At 41.7% G+C, this 20,997-nt stretch overlaps 1 protein-coding gene across 3 annotated transcripts in view; it reads right to left on the bottom strand.

The window, feature by feature from the left end:
* The window catches only part of casz1 (castor zinc finger 1), a 370,171-nt gene extending 351,026 nt beyond the window's left edge, over nt 1-19,145 (bottom strand). For all 3 annotated transcript variants that reach the window (XM_048615145.1, XM_048615147.1, XM_048615148.1), the window contains exon 1: nt 19,016-19,145. The gene's annotated coding sequence lies outside the window, so the exon portion shown is untranslated. The remainder of the gene's footprint in view (nt 1-19,015) is intronic.
* Nucleotides 19,146-20,997: the final 1,852 nt, after the last annotated feature.

Raw genomic sequence — 20,997 nt, 5'->3', positions numbered from 1 at the left:
CTCACTCACACACACTCAAACTGACACACACACTCTCTCTCTCTCTCACACACACACACACACAATACAATTACACATGCTGTGTATCTTTGCTCATGATGTACACATTTGGTGTGCTTTTTCAGTTTTTGAATGTTAGAAAGTGAGCAGTTACTTGGATTTGGCCAATAGCATCTCAGGTTGTCTAAATCTCTTTTTTTCCTTCCCTCAACTCATTTAAAAACAAAGATCCTCTCTATTTGACAAACTGTGAGCTTTAAACCAGATTCAGGAACTAAACTATATTCACCAAAGGCTGCATGGTCATGCCAACTTTACCCAGAAATGTTATTTACAGTTTAGTGTTAAAATAGTTTGTGAAGGAATGGGGCAAAAAATGTACTGTCATTGAGAGTCACCATGGTCTGTGTTCCATTCATCTTTGTTTGATGAGTTAGATCAAAAGTCGACTATTAATTTTGTGGAATTAAATAGAATTTACAGAAATCTTGGGATCATAAGACACAGGAGTGCAAGTGAGCCATTCATCCTATCGAGTCTGCTCTGCAATTCAATGAGATCAAAACTCATCTGATAATCCTCAACTCCACTTTCCTGCCTTTACCTCATCTCCCGTCAGTCCCTTTCTGATTGAAAATGTATCTATCTCAGCCTTGCATATACTTAGCAACCCAGCCTGAACAGCCCTCTGCAGTAGGCCATTTGGCCCAGTTAGCCTGTGCTGGCCTTTATGATCCACATAAATGTCCTTCCAAGCTTCTTCATTTGAATCGACAGCAAATGCTTTCGTTCGTTTCTCCATGAAGTTTTTGTCCATCTTATCCATAAGTGCTATTTTCATTACCTATGCCTCGTGGAAGGCCATTTACTGGTTTCAGTTGAATGAAGGAGCAGGTTTAAGGCTCCGAATGGCCTATGCCTGCTCCTAATTCATGTGTTTGTATGTTCAACCACTCTGCATTAAGACATTTCTCTACCAGCTACCAGCTTCCTTATATTTAAACATCTACCTGTGTTCCCTGATGCATTGATCCAATGTGTGACTTTCTTCTCCACTCTAAGTTGCCTTCCTAGATTCAAAACAAGTCTTTAGTCCAAGTGCATGGAGAATTTTATCCATGGGCTCTTCCATATCCATGGACTAGTGAATACTCTCATGCCTGCAGTTGTCATTTTGGAATATCTCAGAATGTTTCATCATGTCACAGACACAGCAATGTTTCCAGTTGGTGTATTTTATTCAGCTGTGTTGGTGTATGGAGACACCAGGGGATTCTCTTCACATCTCTAAATAAATAAAACGAAAGCAGGACTTGCCAGGGATACAGAACCCAGCTTGCCATAACATCATCAACCTGAAACCGTAACTCTGTCTAGCTCTCCACAGATGCTGCCGGTTTTGCTGGTTCCAACACTTGCCTTTGTAAATTTCTTCTTCTTTGAATAATATCAGTTTTTACTTCCACCAGAGCCGGGATGTGAATTTCACCTTGCAATCCCCTAACGAACCCCCAACAATCCGGTGCTCCCTCAGTTCAGAAACTGGATTGGGCCCAGTGGGTCTTGATCCCTCAACCATATGGCCTAGGGATAACCAGGAGGCTATCAAACAAGCCAAAGTGTCAGACCCAACAAGCTTTCGTAGCTCAGAGGGAGACAGTGATGTGGTGGTAATATCACTGCACTGGTAATCCAGAGCCCAATGACTGAATGCGATGGGGATGGTGGGATTTAAGTTCAGTTCACACATTTGAAATTGAAAACAAACATCAGTGATGGTGACTGGAATGAGCATCAATTGTCTTAAAATTCCATTTGGAAGTAAATCTGCCATCTTTACTGGTCTGACCTACACCTGACTCCAAACTCACAGCAATCTGGTCAATGGCCTAGAGAGATGATCAGCTCAAGGGCAACTGGGATAGGCATGAATTGGCAGCCTTGTCAGTGAGGTCCACACCCCAGTCACAAAGTAATAAGTGAAGAAAACAAATCAAAATAGCAATTAGGAAGGTTAACACTGTCCAGGTCAAAAGTAAGTGGCTGTATGCCATCCATTGAACCAGCATAAATATCCATCCCATGCACAATCTAAACATCTGTATCTGCAACATGGGCTGCAGCAAGGTGTCATTGCTCCTTTGGTAGCATTTCTGAAAACAATACCTTCCACTACCACAAAGACCAAGGGCAGAGTGGGCACCAGGACTTTGAAGTCACATGGCCCACTTGGGTCATGATCACTGGGTCAGATGACAGTGACATGGACAACAATCATTCAAGAGAAAGAGGAAGCATGTTTTTCCAAGACGTTTTCAAGGGCACAAGAGGTGGGCAGTAAATGCTGACCTTGCCAGCGATGCCCACTTCCTACACAATGATCAAAATCAAGACGTTGAGCCTTGGATGAGTTCACCCTTTCCAAACCTACATTACAAACAACAACACTTTGCACTTCATGTAGCAAAACTGCTCAAAATCCTTCACAGGAGTAGCATCATATTAAATGTGTCATTGAGCCATGTAAGACCAAAGGCTTGGTCAAAGAGGGAGGTTGAAAGGAGTGTCTTCACGAAGGAAGGTGCAGAGGTTCAGAGGAATAATTATACAGCTTAGGTCCTCGGTAACAGAAAACCCAAGTACCAATAGTGCAGCAATGAAACAGGGAAACACACAAGGTCAGGATCAGTGCTGAGAAAGAGAGAGCTTGAAGGTGCATGGTTGGAGGGTTGTTACAAAGATAAAGTCTCATGAATTGCAGGTGCCTTCATTAAATATGACCAAATTCTTGTCCTCTGTGACTGGCATTTTTCGAATATGAGAATGTTGACAGGGTGCAGGGTTTGTTATGGTCAAACTGAACTCCACATTAATTCCTGCAGACTGTCCCCACCTTTGATAAATAATTCAAAATTGGCACAAAATGGCAAAAAAATGAAATATTCTCTGAACAACAAAATCTTAACTTATACAGAGAACAAATGTTAGGGTGGAGAGGACTACCATTTCTTAAACAAATATTGGGAATGATTCATAATAGGTCTGAGCAAGGAAAATAAACTAGATTGGTTAGTGAGATGTGTGGAGTATTATAAATTAATCATAAATCTAGGTTAAAAATTAATTTAGATTCTCATTTCTTTAGAAGCCTTTTTTTGCCAATAAGTTTAAATCATGATTCAGAAAAACAGTTGAACCGGAGAAGCATATAATATTAATTAAATTTAGCAAGTAAAATAGTATGTAATATACAGGGAGAAATAAAATACACTACAGGATATCCAAATATTTATGACCCATGGCTTTAACCCTCTGGGGGTTTTCAGCAACGTAAGTAATAGAATTAACATTTTCCATTTTCTTCTGGCTGTGCAGATATAATGTCCATTTTCGAGACTTAATTCTCAAGCTCCCCACCACGGCCCTTTTACAGAACGTCCCCTCACATCAGAGTCACCATTGTCTGAGATGTAAATGGAGCTCCTTCAGTCATCATAGGGTTAATGGCAGACCATGCAACCCAGGACTAATTGATTTTCTAAGTCGTTTATTTTATTAGAAATTCTCTACTTCATTTATTAAAAAGATCCAAAATGAGGCATTATTCTGTTTTCTAATTAAAATTTAATATTCAAATATTATTAAGGATGCTCAAAGAATGCTGAACCTTAGGCTGTGGAAGGAAATAAATGCAACTTTTTTGGGATTGTACATTGGCTTCTGAGAGTAATTAAAGTACAGATCTAATAGGGATGTGTTTAGCTATTTGTGAGTGGAGGAAATTCAGTCTAGCCCTAGTTAGGTGCATGGTCTTTATTCAAAAGATCTTGTTACTGGGTTCCTGGCTATATCTAACACTTGACAGCTTGACTGTTCAAAGTTATGGGTTTGACTCCCAGGGTCGCTTTTCCTCAAAGACCCAACTCCCTTCATTGAATAAGATTCTATCCGTACAGCACTGTACAGAATGCCATTGAAAAGTGAGGCATGATGAGGCTGTGTCTTCTAGTGACCATCCATTGCTGATCTGCAGTGCAGACCCATCTCGCACTCTCCACCACTCTCCTGACAGAGGAAGCAACTGTGCACTTTGTAATAACACTCAATCCACTAAAGAAAACAAAATCAGAAAGGGCTTGGCAGTCACATAAACACCACCATGGGTTGGTTGGGCTGAATGGCTTGATTCTGGACTGTGCGCTCTTTGTAAAGTCTTACATTTAAATAGCACCTTCCATGACCTCAGGCGGTCCCAATGTGCTTATATTCAACGGAGTAACCATTGCAATGTTGGAAATACAGCAGCCAAATTGCATGCAGTAAGATCTCACAAAGCAGCAACATGAAAATATGCTATTGACATTGGTTGAGAAATAAATGTTGAGGGAGGAACTCACTGCTCTTCATCAAAGTAGTCTTCTGGGATCTTTTATAGCCATCTGAGAGGGCAGATGGGGCCTTGGTTTGATATCACAACCAAGGCACAGCACCCCCTGATGGTCGAGATCTCTCCCAGCACAGGAACAGCCAAAGACTCATGGTCAGATCTCTGGAATGGGGTTTAAACCCACTGAGTTTCTGACTTGGAACCATCACTAATACCTTTACAGGAAGAAAGATAGAAGTGGTACCTCACTGACACAGAGTCAGCTACATGTCAGCAAGCCACAGCACGCTTTCAAACCACTACAATGCCTGATAAAAAGAGAAACTGGATAGGTCACCCAGCATTGCGAATGACAATGACACACACAGCTCCATTAACCCTGCAAAATCCTCCTTACTAACATCTTGGGGCTTATGCCAAAATTGGGACAGCTGTCCCACAACTAGTCAAGCAACAGCCTGATATAGTCACATTCGCAGAATCACACCTTACAGACCATGTCCCAGACACTGCCATCACTATAGCTGGGTACGTCCTGTACTACTAATGCAGCAGATCCAGCAGGGCTGGTGGCACAGTGGTGTACAGGAGGTAGGGAGCTGCCGTGGGAGTCTTCAACATTGACTGCGGACTGCAAGGAGTCTCGAGGTGTCAAGTTAAACATGGGCAAGGAGATCTCCTGGTGATTAGAAGCTGGAACCCCCCCCCCCACACCCCACCCCTCCCCGGGTTGATGAATCTGTACTCATCTATGTTGAACAGCTCTTGTAGGATGCACAAGGCTGGCAAGGGGTACAGAGGGTACTCTGGGTGGGGACTTCAATGTCTATTACCAACAGCAACTCAGTGGCATCACGACTGATGGAGCTGATCGTGTCCTATAGGACATTGCTGCTAGATTGGGTCTGCAGCAAGTGCTGAGGGAGCCAACAAGAAGGAAAAGCAAACATGGTCTTGTTTTCACCAAATCACCTATATGACCATACTGTTAGCAGTAAGTATCACACTGTTCACACAGCAAATCCGTCATATTGTCTGGTATTATCACCGTGCTAAATGGTACAGACTTTGCACAGATCTAGCAACTCAAGACTGGGCATCCATGAGGCGCTGTGGGCCATCAATAGAATGGGCAGCAGAATTGTACTCCACCGCAATCTGTAACCTCTTGGCCCGGCATATCCCCCACTCAACCATGACCATCAAGCCAGGGGATCAACCCAGGTTCAATGGAGAGTGCAGGAACAGCACCAGACATACCTGAAAATGAAGTGTTAACCGAGAAAAGCTATAACTCAGGACTACTTGTGTACCAAGCAGTGTAAGCAGCATATGATCAATATGGCTAGGCAATGCCACAACCAACGTATCAGATCTAAGCTCTGCAGTCCTGCCACATCCAGTTGTGAATGGTGGTGGACAATTAAACAACTCACTGGAGGAGGAGGCTCCACAAATATCCCCATCCTCAATGATGGAAGAGCCCAATCACAGGATTGATGCAAAAGATAAGGCTGAAGCTTTTGCCGCAATCCTCAGCCAGAAGTGCGAGTGGACAATCCATCTCAGTCTCCTCCAGTGGTCTCCAGAATCACAGATACCAGTCTTCAGCCAATTCGATTCACTCCACGTAATATCGAGAAACAGCTGGAAGCTATGGTAATAGTACATTCCGACAATAGTACTGAAGATTAGTGCTCCAAAACAAGTTGTTCCCTTAGTCAAACTCTTCCAGTACAGTTACAACACTGGCATCTACCCGACAATGTGGAAAAATTGCCCATGTACGTCCTGTACACAAAAAGCAGGACAAATCCAACCCAGCCAATTACCGCCCCATCAGTCTCCTCTCGATCATCAGTAAAGTGATGGAAGGTGTCACCAACAGTGCTATCAAGCAGCACCTGCTCAGCAATAACCTGCTCAGTGACGCCCAGTTTGGGTTCCACCAGGGCCACTCAGCTCCTGACCTCATTATAGCCTGGGTTCAAACATGGACAAAAGAGCTGAATTCCAGAGGTGAGGTGAGAGTGACAGCCCTTGACATCAAGGCTGCATTGGATCAGGTGTAGCATCAAGGAGCCCTAGCAAAACTGGAATCAATGGGTATTGGTGCAAGCTCTCTGACAATGGAGTCATATTTGCTACATAGGAAGATGGTTGTGGTTGCTGGATGCCAGTTTTCTCAGCTCCAGGACATCTCTGCAGGAGTTCATCAGGGTAGTGTCCTCAGCCCAACCATCTTCAGCTGCTTCATCAATGACCTTCCCTCCATCACAAGGTCAGAAGTGGGGATGTTTGTTGATGAATGCACTCTACTCAGCATCATTTGTGACTCCTCAGATACTGAGGATCAGAAGCTAGGAATACTGTGGCGAATAACTCACCTCCTGACTCCCCAAAGCCTGTCCACCATCTATCTACAAGGCACAAGTCAGGAGTGTGATGGAATACTCCCCACTTGCCTGGATGGATGCAGCTCCAACAACACTCGAGAAGCTTGACACCATCCAGGACAAAACAGCCCACTTGATTGGCACCACATCCACAAACATCTACTCCCTCCAGCACCGATGCTCAATCACATCAGTATGTACTACTTACAGGATGCACTGCAGAAATTCACCAAGGCTCCTTTGACAGCACCTTCCAAACCCAAAACCATTTCCATCTAGAAGGACAAGGGCAGCAGGCACTTGGGAACACTGACATCTGTAAGCCCCCTCTGGCACTCTGACTGGGAACTAACTCACTCAGATAATAAGAACTGCAGATGCTGGAGTCAGGGATAACACACTGCGCTATCTCTAACTGGGAACTATATCATTTTTCCTTCACAAAATCCTGGAAACTCCTCTCGGGTGGGTGTACTTATCCCTCATAGGCTGCAGCAATTCAAGAAGGAGCTTATAGTTACCTTCTCAATGCAATTCCAGATGTGCAATAACTGCTGGCCTAGTTAGTGACACCCACATTGTATGGAATTTTTGGAAAAAAACCACAATTTTAGTAACTCGAGCTGGGCTAAGGAACCTGATGCTAGGTTTTGCTTCAAGTGCAGAGGTGCAGCTTAATGCATGCAACTTCAGTGCACACTGAAGCCTAGTTACTAGGAACACAAACTGCTCAACCTATGTCTGACTTTTATGTAAAAATTTACTCTCTCATACTAGCACTGATTATGTCAGTTGAAAACCCAAGGGATGGCAATTATTTGTAATTCTAAGAATATGTTTAACAATTCTGTGTAGGTTGATTGGAATAGAATTGTTTATTGTCTATTAAATGCACTTAATACTGAAAGGGCTGTAGACAAAGTATGACATAAGGTAGCTTATACAATAAGACAGTAATCCAACATAAACATGCATCATGCAATGAGCAAACTATTTTGAGAAAGTCTGTAGTGGGTTTTGGCGAATCCTGTCGCAACGGTACGTACTGCACTTGTCAAAGGAATCAGCCAGAATTGTCGATTGTGATTACAATTATAGAATCATGGATTGAAATAGCACCAAAAGACAAGATTCAGTCCATCATGGCAGTGATCGCCCTTTGGAAATACTATCCAATTCTTCCCTATTCCCCTACCCTTGAACATAACCCTGAATTTCTTTGTTTCTCATCAGGAATTTGTCTAATTCCACTTTTAAGTTGTTATTGAATCTCCTTCCACCAGTCTTTCAACCTCAGCATTTCAGCCCCTTGAAGCTTATGCCATTAAAAAATCCACCTCATTCCATCTCTGGTCTTTCTTTGCCAATTATTTTAGCCTTATGTCCTCTGGTTGATTACCCTTACACAACTTAGAAGCAGTTTTTCTATCAAAGTCCTTCACATCTTTGTACGCAGTTCCTAAATCTCCCCTTAACCTTTGCAATTCTCAGAAGACCTAACTTGAGCAATAAAAAGTCTGTGGGAAGAGGCAAGTAGATCTTGGTGACAAACTGCTTCATTGGATCAGCCCCAGGGAAGCTGTTTGGACCAATTGATTATTGGTGGCCCCTGGAGCGTAGGAGGTTGAGAGATGACCTGATAGAAGCTTATAAAATCATGAGGGGTATCGATAGGGTTAACGGTAGTTGTCTTTTCCCTAGGGGATTTCAAGACTAGGGGGCACAATTTAAGGTGAGAGGAGGGAGATTTAAAGAAGACATGAAGGGCAATTTTTTTGCACAGAGGGTAGTTCATGTGTGGAATGAACTTCCTGAGGAAATGGTGGATGTGGGTACAATTACAATGTTTAAAAGACATTTGGATAAGTACATGAATACGAAAGGTTTGGAGGGCTATGGGCCAGGAGCAGGCAGGTGGGACTAGTTTAGTTTGGGATTATGTTCGGCATGGACTGGTTAGGCCGAAGGGTCTGTTTCCATGCTGTATGACTCTAGACTCTGCAGAGAATTAAAGCCACATCACAGCTTAGTCTGACAACTAAAGGCAACATATTCAGCTCCCTGTCAGAAAAATATAGCATGCTCTCTCCTGTTGCACTCTGTGTCCTGAATTTACATCAGTGGAAAGCTTCACTGATCTTCAATAAAGATGAAAATACCAACCATTTTCTGTCTGAACCCATTTTATTCTCCCCAGAGACTATTTAAAATGCACCAAGTCACAGCTCTCCCAAGTATGCCTCCTGATACAGCGGGCACCTTACAAATAAAGTGAAATAAACTGAGTTCCACACCAATTTATGACCCACAGTTTTTATCACAATTATAAAGAACACTTCCTCACAAAACAGAACTGGTCCACTGAGGTATATGAACCATGCAAACCTACGTCTGATTCCCTGCTAACATGATGGGGCCCGATTCAGAAAATTTAAAAGAACTGTCGTTTTTAATTGCGTTCCCTCTCCTTCCCAAAGTAAACAATTAGAGAGGTAATTGCTGGAAGGGCTTCACCAATACCCCCTGTATGTGAGCACATGGGGGCCCTCAGCCCTGCAGCTTGCTCATCATCTTCACTTTGCTGGCTAATCTTCATCCAACTCCTTTCTGCTGAGATTGGGACCGTGTTATGTGAATGAACTGCAGGTTGAGCCACTCATCTTCATCAAATTTCACTAATTGCTCAAACTTTCACAAACTATGAGTTTGTTCTAATTTTCACCCATTGAAGCTCCAACAACATTGAGACTTGGTGATGCTGCTGACAGATGGATTACATGCCCTAACGAAAAATTGGTTCGGGTATAAAAAAGCTCAAAATGAATTCATCGAACAAGAGTCGGTAACACAAGCAGCTTCTAAAATTTAGGACCCTTGGTGGTTTACAGGAGATACAATTTTTTAAAAACATTAACCAAGCTGTTCAGACATAGTAGGCACACCTTCAAGGTAGGTGAGACTGAAACGAAGATGTATTGACCCAGAGGTAGTGACACTGTCACTGCACCACAAGACCCTTGACCAGAGATACAATTTCACGATGATGAAAACTGCTGAGTAATTGTTATGTGGCACCACATTTTAGATTCTTTTAGCGCACCATCTGGGTCCTGGTAAGCCTCAGTGAAAGGAGACTTAGAGAAACCTCCAGTAAATGGGGATGTGATTAGATTTCATCAAGTCAGTGGTAAAACAGTTTCAAATAATCATTTATGACACAGAACAACACGAATGCTTAAGCAATGCAAACATTAGATATAATGTATTAAATGGAACAACTCTCAACAAATAGACTAAAATGAAATCATACTTTAAATTTGACATTTTTTTCTTTCTATCTTATTTGTTCTTCTGTTGATTAAGGAAAGCAGATGAAATTTATCTTCAGTTTTGTTCGTGCTGTATTTACAGCACAGTCACAGAAGATTCATTAACTTATAGTTAAGATAGGTCTGCTACGTTAAAAGTTGAATTTATGGTTTAATGGCACCAGCAGCTTTTGGTGGATTCTGCCGTGTGATATTAGAGTGACGATGGTCTCATCATAGCCTGCGTCAGATAAATGGAGGGCATTTCAGCACTGGCCAATCCAGTTTGTTGGGGGTGGGATGGGACCTCGACAGTCAGCCCCAGTGCAAAAAACTGTCACTGACTGACAGAAATTATTTTTAGAAATGGTCTGAAGTTTCATCGTAGTTGGCTCGATTTTAAGCCTGTATTAGGTGTTTTGCGGTGAACCTAGACAGTCCATCAGGTGGAATGACTTTCAGAATCTCACCATAAACAGGGCCTCTTGGCCCAATAAGGCACAGGCTGGGCATAGGGTGAAGGACACCTAAGGGGAGAGGGAGTGCAGTCTGTTTACAGAGATGTATCCTTTCCCTTACTCCAACACCTCACTCACACCTTCCAAACACACCTACCCGCACTCCCGCCTCTCTCCACCATCCCCACCCCTCCATTGCTTCTAGTGTTAGCTTTGTTCAGCAAAACATTGGTGTTCCAAGTTCTTTGATGCCAGGCTTCAATACATGTCATCTTCACTGCTGGGCAGCAACCTCCCTCAGCCCCAAACTGAATCAATGGTCAGTTAAACTGTAAGGTGATGGAAGTTTGGTGTAAAAATATGTAATAAAAAACCCATCTTCTAACACCTTAGCATTCTGAAGCACAGTCATACCATACTCGAAATGTTAACTCTACATCTCTCTCCACACACCTGCTGAGTATCTCCAGCATTCTCTCTGCTTGATTCATGCTTGTTCATTTCATTGGCTATGTGGGATCCTGCTATGCCCAAAATGGCTGCGATGTATGCCTACACAAGGATGTTCATTGCACCTCAGAGAGAGATTCAGTGCGACTGAGACACAGCGCGAGTGCAAATCTCACTCCTTGGTGACAGTAAATTTTAAAATAAGTCTGAAATGAATAAATACATCTAATTTCACATTGTCATTTCTTTGAAACTTCAGCCTGGTTTTAACAGAGCAATGAATGGAAGTTGCTGTGTTGGCAAGTCAATTAGCATGTTTTTTTGTGCAAGACTTGAAATGCTGATGATGATTATGTGCAGAATGGACCTTTGATGGGTAGTAAAACAAAACCAATTTGGCCACATTTGTGCAAAGAGAGAACAATAAAAAAGGAAATAGGAGAAGTTTGCAATGTCAAAGTCCTATTGATGATAATGCCTTTTTATGATGGTTATAAACAAAAACAACCTTTTATAAAAAGTTATATATTTTTAATTGGTATCAAAATGTTTTAGCGTATTAGGAGTTCTTTCTGATTACGACAATCTGTTTTTCACTGTCTCCTTTGTCAAGAAAGTTCCAGATGCATGATCACTCTCGGATGTTTCAGGCCTGCCTCATTGCTCATGTTGGGAAGAATCCTACAACAGGAATTCCCACTTAGCACCTTCATTCCTCCTCAGTTAATGCAGATCCACCATAACTGAGATTTTGGAACAAATTCCAAAACATTTGCAGCCCCTGCTCACAGGCTCGAGAAAGACTTTGCACTTTCCCAGTCTTAAGGTCTCCAAAGCGAAACATACAGTGTGCGTTACTAACACAGTTTGGCCAACGTGAGTAAACAGATTCTCAGAGTAATTAAAGTTCTTCAGGAAATCACCAGAGAACACAGGAACAGGGTCCAATTTGTCCATTCTGTCTTGTCCACCATTTGGTTAGATAGAAAGTGATCTTCATCATAGTCCGAGCCACTCACTTTGGCTCCATAAAGTTTAATAGTTTCTCTTAACTAAAATCTCTTAATCTCAATTTGAAGTTTCCCATTCACATTGCTTCAGTTTCTTAGGAGAGAGAGTTATAGATCTTCACTAACAAAACAGAAGTTGCTGGAAAAGCTCAGCAGGTCTGGCAGCATCTGTGAAGAAAAATCAGAGTTAACGTTTCGGGTCCGGTGATCTTTCCTCAGTTCTTATATAGATCTTCACTATCTCTGTTCATGGCTGTTTTCTTCAACAAAAAAAAATTGTACGCCGCTGTTGTTTATTTCATGATGAGGCCATTGGACAGACTGTCTATTTTGTAAACTTACTTGTTCCTGACTGAACCTAACACCATCCAGCCTCATGTTTGACAGAATTTGATGCTGAAAGTTTATGTGTTGTTCAGAAATAGAGTGCCTCTCAAACTGATCTTTAACTTTGCTTCCTGATAATGCAAACACTGCTCAACCTCCAACACAGCTGCCCAGTCCCTCCTGATCAACACCATCCCCTCAACATGATTCCCCTTCAGCAGGGGAGGAAGAATGCGAAACAAATTGGTACTCCTAATCATGATGCTTATAGCAAAGACACAAACTGATTGCGGAAGGGTTAGAGATCACTGAAAGACATTTTAATGAGTCAGAAAAATCCCAATGATGTTGGGAATTATGGAAAGAAAGTGTTAGAATGACTTCAGTTGTATCACATCACCTCAGATGTGCTGACAATGTCAGATCAGGACAAAGCCCAATGTGTGATTTGCCTTTTAGGGTAAATCAATGCCTACAGAATGTGAGGAGCAAAGAATAAAAGTGGGGGTTGTGGAGACAATAGGATGTAATGTGGTTTAAAGCAACTGTATTCTTCACTTTTTTTATATTTAATAAGTGTCATAGTGCTGGAAAGAGCAGTGAGTAACTGCTGGAAACCAGACTGCCAGCACCTGCTCACTCAAGCACATTACTAGTCAATTTATAAGTTTTTTGTGTAGTTAAATAATACATTTACTAGAGATATATAACACGGAATTAATATACCAGGAAGAGCAGAAACTGGAGTTGAAGTGTTTGCAATACAGAAAAACAGGGATCCTCAAGGGAACTGGTCAACACTGGTGAAGCACATTGCATGCTAGGCACTGGAATGTGTATTTTGTTACACAAGTGAGCAATGTAGCCTTTTCTCGTGACTGAAATAAAATCCAGAATCCCCATGCACGTATCTGTATGTTTAATGTTCTTATTTAGTTTGAAACAGAAATGGAAACTGACCACATGAGTATTTGAACCATTACACTGAGCAAAATTGGACAATAGGTGCACTGGCTTTTTCTTATGGGATTATCATCTTTTAAACAGAAACTAGTGAAGTGTGAGACCATAAAACTGACACCTCAGATTCAAAAACCCCACAGACCCGAGACAAATATAACATAGAACGGTGAGAAACTAGAACATTGCAGAAAAGCTAGCCTTGTTAACTTCTTTTCCCAATCATGTGACAATATTTATGCACATACAATGGAACCTTTTTATAGTGAAGTGCAGTTCAAAGCACACGTCACCACTTAAGAAAACTAGCTGATGAGCTTTGCTGCATTGGGGAGTTATCGAGCAGTTGGCACCTCATTGACTGGGGAAAGCATGAGATACAGCTCACATAGAACATGCAGCTCCATGTGGAAAGGCTTCATTGGGGGCTTGTGGGGGAGCTCAACTGAGTGTCAGAAATCAGGAAGAGCACACAATTAGTTCCCCGGCTTTGACTGAGTAAGCTGTTCTCAACTGAGGTCATTACACGTTCATAACTGGCCTCAGATTGAGAAAAGGAGTTTTTAGAGCATGGAAGAAGGACCTTCAGCCCATGATGTTTGTACCAGTCATGAAGCACCCATCTATTCTAATCCTACACTTGGCCTATAGCCTTATACGCTACAGCATTTCAAATGCTCATCTATATACTTCTTAAATCTCTCAAAGGTTCCCTCCTCTACCTTTCTTGACCCACAATGAATTGGCCTTTCATCTGTTTACTGGTGCTTAGTCGAAGGGTTTTAGGGGTACAGAGGACAGGATCCAGCTTTGCAATGTAATCACCTGGCAGCTAACTGCCTCACCAGCACTGAACAGTGAAACATATATGTATCACTCAGGTTAGACACTGGAATCAACACCATCAAGTACAGTGGAAGGCAGAAAAAAACTGGAATGATGTGCCAACCAAATAATCAGGAAATGCACAACATTGAAGAAAAACAGGGTTACCTAGACCAACTGATCCAAGTGATTTCCTTTACTGAGAAGTTGAAGTGGGTATTGTTGAAAAGAATAGAAACTGCTTTCCTATAACTGAGCTGGAATTTGACATATTTTTAAAATTATGCAGTTAAAAATGAGTGCAAAAACATATTAGGTATTTTATGACCAGTGGCATTAGTTTCCACCATGGTTATAACAAATGTTCCAACAAATTTTATGATGGAATAAAAGACTGCACATTGCACTTTAATGTTATTAAAGTCCCCTATCTCCACTGTAACTACAACTCCATAGATAAATGATTAAAGCAATTAAAACTTTCCTCAATTCATTTTCATCTGATTAAATTGAAGATGCACTAATTTTTTTTACAAAAAAAAATCCAACTGGTCTGGATGTGCTAAGGCTCTGGTTTATAAATTCCCTAAATATTACATAAAAAGTATTTAAGTTTTATATTTTTCATCATTTGAATTGCAAGGTGTAAGTTCATAAATGTGGATATTGCAGATGGAGATTTTGTATTTAATGTCTAGAACTATCGTGCATCTCTTTGGCCTTATTTTCACATGCATTACTTCCACATGCATTTCCGATCATGGCACACTGCTATCACACAGCTTCACTTTCAATAAGTTTGATAGCTTGCTACAAGCCAGTATTCTTCCACAAATTATCTAAAAGAACGAGCTCAAATCGCAGCTCCTTAATAATCTTTCCATTAAACATTATAAAGCACAATCCCATTGTCCCTTACAGATTAAACAATAGCATTATTAGCATTTGATGCTTTTTCATTTAAAAGGGAGTAATTCCAAACTAAGAACACTATTCTAATCAGTTACACAGTAGGGGAATTGGGACATTTTGGCTGTCTAATTGGAGCTTCACTTTTTCCACGATACAATAGACACTACTGCATGAAATAAGACATTGCACTGTCCTTGGTCACTGTAGTCATAAACAAACTACAGAGTTTGCTCAATTCACATTTTTTGTTAAATTGATGTATGGACTATAGACAGTTTTTATTCAATGTAAAACAGATGAAGGTATTTAGGAATAGGGACAGTTAAGTCCACACTGGAATTATTTGCAGTGGTCTAACATGAAACAGTCCTTATTAACACAAATAAAACAGAAGCTAATAACTTCTACAGGATAAAAAATAAAGAGATACACAGAAGGGGTTGATGTATCAAAGAAAGCTCAGGATGTTTTGAATAAGTGGATGCGAAGTTTTAATCTTGTTTTGCCTGCCATTGTGACATCTTCTTAGATTGACTGACAGCTGTCAATCTATCAAAAGAATCAACCCCACCCTGAGCTGAATTCAGGAAACTGTATCTCCTATCAAAATGATGAGTCTGCCTCTGTGTTGAAGCCTCTGTCCTGATGACTCTCTCACCTTGAGCAGTGGCAGGCTTACTCTGTAATGCTAGCAATGCTGTCTCATTCCTTTAATACTTATTAAGAATGATAATTAGCTCTAAAGGGGCAAATCATCATTTTTCTAGTGCATTTTTTTTCAAAGACATTTAGGACACATCCTGGAAACAGATGACAACCCTGACCACGGGCAACAGGGAGAAATCTTAACTTTTCCTTTGATGGGCTTGTTAACTGTGCATCACAGTCTGACCATTCACAGGCCACAAGATCTCACTTCCAAGAACAATGTACATGATTTTTTCCTCTCTCTCCCCCTCTATTGCAAACAAAATGAAAGAATGAACAATGCACAAGTTTTGTTTAACTATGTAAATCATAAGGTAGGTGCACACAGTGAACAAGACCTTCAAAACAGCACAACAGCCCAGTTTTGTTTTTAAGCTGATTGCATCTACAGCTGCAGTGACCCTTTTTCCAACAACTGACTGTCATTTGTAAGTCAACGCGAGGAGTTTAAATTAACTAGCCATTATGCTGTGGTGCTGTAGTAGATTTAGAATGATGACAGTTAAGAAATAATATTACAATGTCAATATCGCATACAGAACAATTGAGATTAATAATTACACAAATGTGAACTACCTGGAACAGTATATTCCTATTGACTTTGATATTATTACAAGGAAGATCAGGAACCGGGCTATCCTCAGCTTTCTTGAACCATTTACTTCCATGCTGATTTTTTTCTGTATCTTGAACAACTACACTTTTAAATATTGACTCCTAATTAGCTGAACCTGCAATTATCTGGACAATTAATTGTGATTCTGAGAAATCTGCTCAGCAATTGGAAATGGCTGAAAAGCAAATATCAGAGGTTGAAAGAATATAAATGCCCATTTTTGCTGCAATCACTGTATCCATTCCTGAACAGTGACTTTGAACAATTTCTCTTTAATAAATATATTTAATCATTTTACACAACTATAACTTATACGAGATGGCCTACGATATCCTCCTTTCTTATGACAGTTGTTGAGAATATTGTAGGTAATTTCAATTGAAATTAAACAGGTTAAAATTAGATTTACGTACAAATCTGGTAAAAACAGCGACAAAGAGATCAAATACACAAACATTGGAAGGGCGTAAGAATGAGCTTTAGTTTTAAACTTAGTTTTCCCTGGCAAAGTGTTTTCTGTTTTCTTACAGAGTATTTGAGTAATGCAGCTAATATTTGTCAATGGTTTAAATTATGACACCAGATAAAACAGCAAGATGACATTGACTGTGCTCAAAGAGGGAAAAAAAAAGGTCATTAATTACTTATGTGCACTATTGCTTGAAAAAGACAATAAACCTCCATGGTCGCCATAGATATGACATGTTTGGTAAGAAAACAACATAATCATTAAGCGATGGAGCGAGATGCCAGAAGAATGTGAAGCCCTTAATGCTGGATGTATTTTAAAGTCTCATCAAATTTGGCGTACTAAATTCGATCAGTTTATGTAGCCATGGAAACGTGGGCAGATTATCATCAGTAGAATTAAAAATGATAAATTAAACAAGGCATCGAGGGGAGGAGGGCGGCGCTGCGTTGTAACTTGATTTACAAAGTTGCTGTTAAAACAATGTCAGTTTCGCCGCGGCTGGAGTTTCAACTTCTAAAAACTAATGTGGATTTCAACTGATCTACCTACCTCCACCACCAGCAACCCCCCCCCCCCCCCCCTCCCCCGCCCAGTTCACAAGGCAACTTCTTCGCCCTGGAATGGATAAAGTATTCTCTCTACAAGCTTTTACAGAGCACCGCACCTTCGCGTGGATTTCTAGGTCTGCAATGAGAGGTGGGGAATAAGCAACGGAGAAATGGAAGGGGGAGAAAAGATGACGGGGGTGGGGGGGACGGGGGTCAGCTGGGGTCAAATATTTTGTCCTTGTACAGGTTTCAAACTCCCTTTCTGTCTCTCTTTCGCTGGAATGTCCAAGATTGATAGATCGTCCCCGACACCTGTTATAATCTGAGGGAAGTGACCGCCCCCTCCCAAAAATAAGGATCATTTTCTCTTTCTGCTCAATGTGCCCAAATTCCTCCCCCCCCCTCCCCGCCGTCCCCATCAACTGACGCAAACTGCAAATCACACTGCACATTCTGAAAATGCCATTGTAAAAATAACCTTGTTTTCTTTTCTGTTAGTGCGCGCACCAAATCATGTATACTTCCAGGGCTTGTGTTCGCTCGCACCAAACTTTCTGTTGAAGTCACGGAGGTCACACACACACACACAAAATCCAGCAGTCTGCATGTTCCCCCGGAGTAAGAAATAAACCCCCTTTCAGCGACAATGAACTCCCAAAGATCAGGATTTACAGGGAAGAAAAGCTGACCTTTCTAGGTATCCTCCTCAATTTCTCTCTCTATCTAACCCTCCATACGAACTATCACGCCAATGCACATCACACTTCATTTCCTCTCACTAAACTTAGAGGCGGCAGAATATACCCCCAGTTAGGCTCTGACTGTATTCTTCTCGCAACGAGTCACCCTCCCCTTTCCAAAACAGAAACCTGTCACAGATACGTATCAATATTTAAGGCAACATCGTAAATTAAACTTACCTCGTCCCCGTGAAGACACACACACACACACACACACACAGACTCTAATCCACAAACCCCTTGTCAAGACGAAACGAATAAAACTCAAGAGTTGATTGTGTAGGAAACCAGGGGAAAAGAAAATCGCAGCTTCCCACTGGTTGCGAGATCACAGTAAATTCTTGTTTTCATCCGTGTCACTCCTGTCATTGACGAGGGTTTTTTTTGTTAATAATAATTTGGGACTTAAAAGAGAAAAAGGAGAGAGTCCGCGCAGATGCTATTTAAACTCAAGTTGAGTGAGCGATGGAATAAACAAAATGCCTACTGCAAACAGATAGATATCACCCAGTTAGACAGAAAGCCAAGATCAAATTAAAGCCACATCAATTAGGAGAAAGCGTTTTTATTCGCTTTGCCGGTTGCAGTCCCCAAGTTTGCAAAGACCTCAATTTAGTTGTGGAGAAAATAAAAGATGTGAGTCAGACATAGAATCTTGTATTTTTTTTTAAAATCCTGATTTTTAACTTAAGCGAATGGATTGATCGCGCACAAACACACACAGATACACATCATGTTGTGCACAGAACAGTAAGATCATATTAAATTGGCAGCAGCAACAGCGAGAGATATACAACACACTTAGCCCTGATCTAAAACCCCAGTGCTATTGTCAAGCTCCGTCTTCCCAAACAATTCATTGATTTGGGGTTGAAAAGGGGAGATCTGAGATTGTTACCTGCAGTTGGGCTGCTTTCGGTGACTTTTCGATGTGTCTTGTGTTAGGATGGTTGGGGTTTTTGGAGCATGCGCGATGAACTTGGTTAGGTTTTTTTTTCCGTATTATTGAATTTTGTTCATTTCTCCAACTCGGCGGCGGCGGCGCCTCGCGAAAAAACCCGGCCTGGATCAGGGATCCGCGATGGAGCGGATCGGAGCGTAGGTCACTCCCCCTCTCCCGCCCGCGGCCCCGCCCACCCGCTCGTTTGATACAGCGTGTCGTCATGGAGATCGAACACGGAGACGGCGAAAGGGGCGTGGCCACTGGCGTCTGGAACACCCGCGCGCGGCTGCCGCCTTCCAAATGCAACAAGGACCTGCAGCACATCCAGTGAAGACACACAGGAAATCATCAGGAGCTGGGATTAGCAGCTGACAGTGGGACTTTCTGTGTCTGTTGGCCAAGGACTGTGGTCATAGAATCCCCACAGTGTGGAAGCAGGCCCATCGTGTCTACACTGACCCTCGGAAGTGCCAGCAAACCCAAGCCCCTGCATTTCCCATGGCTAACTCACCTAATCTACACACCCTTGCACACTACGGGCAATTTAGCATGGCCAATCCACTTAACCTGCACATCTTAATACTGTGGGAGGAAAGCGAAGCACCCGGAGGAAACCCACACACACACAGAACGTGCAAAATACACACAGTTGCCCTATGCTGGAATTGAAGCCAGGTCCCTGGTGCTCTGAGGCAGCAGTGCTAAACACTGAGCCATCGTGCCACCTGTCCTTCATTCCCCCCACACCTCATTTTCATTACAACAGGGTGCAGAGCTGGATGAACAGTTGCCAGAAGAATGTGAAGCCCTTAATGCTGGATGTATTTTAAAGTCTCATCAAATTTCTGCTCCTATGATGCTGCTTGGCCTGCTGTGTTCATCCAGCTCTGCACCTTGTTGTCTCAGATTCTCCAGCATCTGCAGTTCCTACTATCCCTCATTTCCATTAACTTTCTTCCCTGCACCCCACCACTCTTTTCCAATGAGTGTTGTATCTTTTTTTTGGTAATTTCAACTTTTTTTATTCGTTTGAGCAACGTGAGCGTAGCTGACTGGTAATTGCCCTTGACCTGTGTGGCTTGCATTTCAGAGGGCAGTTAGAGTTAACACATTGCTGTGGGTCTGGAGTCACATGGAGGTCAGACCAGGATGGCTGATTACCTTCCCCAAAGAACATGAGTATTAATTATCGACATTATTAGAGACATTAATTCCCCCTCTCCTTTGTCAATGAATGCGTATCTTTTTTGCCATTTCCATTGACTTCCTTTCCTTCCCCCTTCTATTTATGACCCATTTTGACTCAGTATTTGAACATTTGCAGTTTTATTCTTCTTTTTCTCTTTCTCTTGCTGAATTATCTCAAGGTATCTGTTTCTTATGGATTATCCTTTGGCAGACCAAGACTATGAAGTGTCTTAACAGCTTCCACTCTCTAGTTAATGTCCAGAGGAGACATAGGGCAGAAATGACAAGGTCAAAATGACATTTTTTGAAGAACATAACGGCAGAGATTGCAAATGCTTGGAAGTGAACAGGCTTATGTTAATTTTTGCAGTTTTGGCAGCATCTGTGAAGTGAAATCAGAGTCAATGTTTTGGGTCCAGTGACCCTCAGAACTGAGACTGAACAGGGTCACCCAACATGAAACGTTAATTCTGATTTCTCTTTGCAGATGCTGTCAGACCTGCTGAGCTTTTCCAGCAACTTCTGTTTTCGTTTCTGATTTACAGCATCCGCCGGTCTTTCGGTTTATATTTTGTGTTAATTTTTACTCAGTGAAACACTGAAAGCAGAGATTGATTAATTTTATCTAAAACCTGATTTATCATAGCCCATGCTAAGCACAAAGAACGTGAGGTTTTCTGCTGCCAGGACATAACTGCCCATGGTATTAATATCAACGCCCAGTTAACCCAATGGCAGGCACTGTTTCT

The sequence above is a fragment of the Rhincodon typus genome, chromosome 31, assembly GCF_021869965.1.
Source record: "Rhincodon typus isolate 14 chromosome 31, sRhiTyp1.1, whole genome shotgun sequence".
NCBI classification, from domain to species: Eukaryota; Metazoa; Chordata; class Chondrichthyes; order Orectolobiformes; family Rhincodontidae; genus Rhincodon; species Rhincodon typus.
This window is presented reverse-complemented; position numbering and strand designations above follow the sequence as displayed.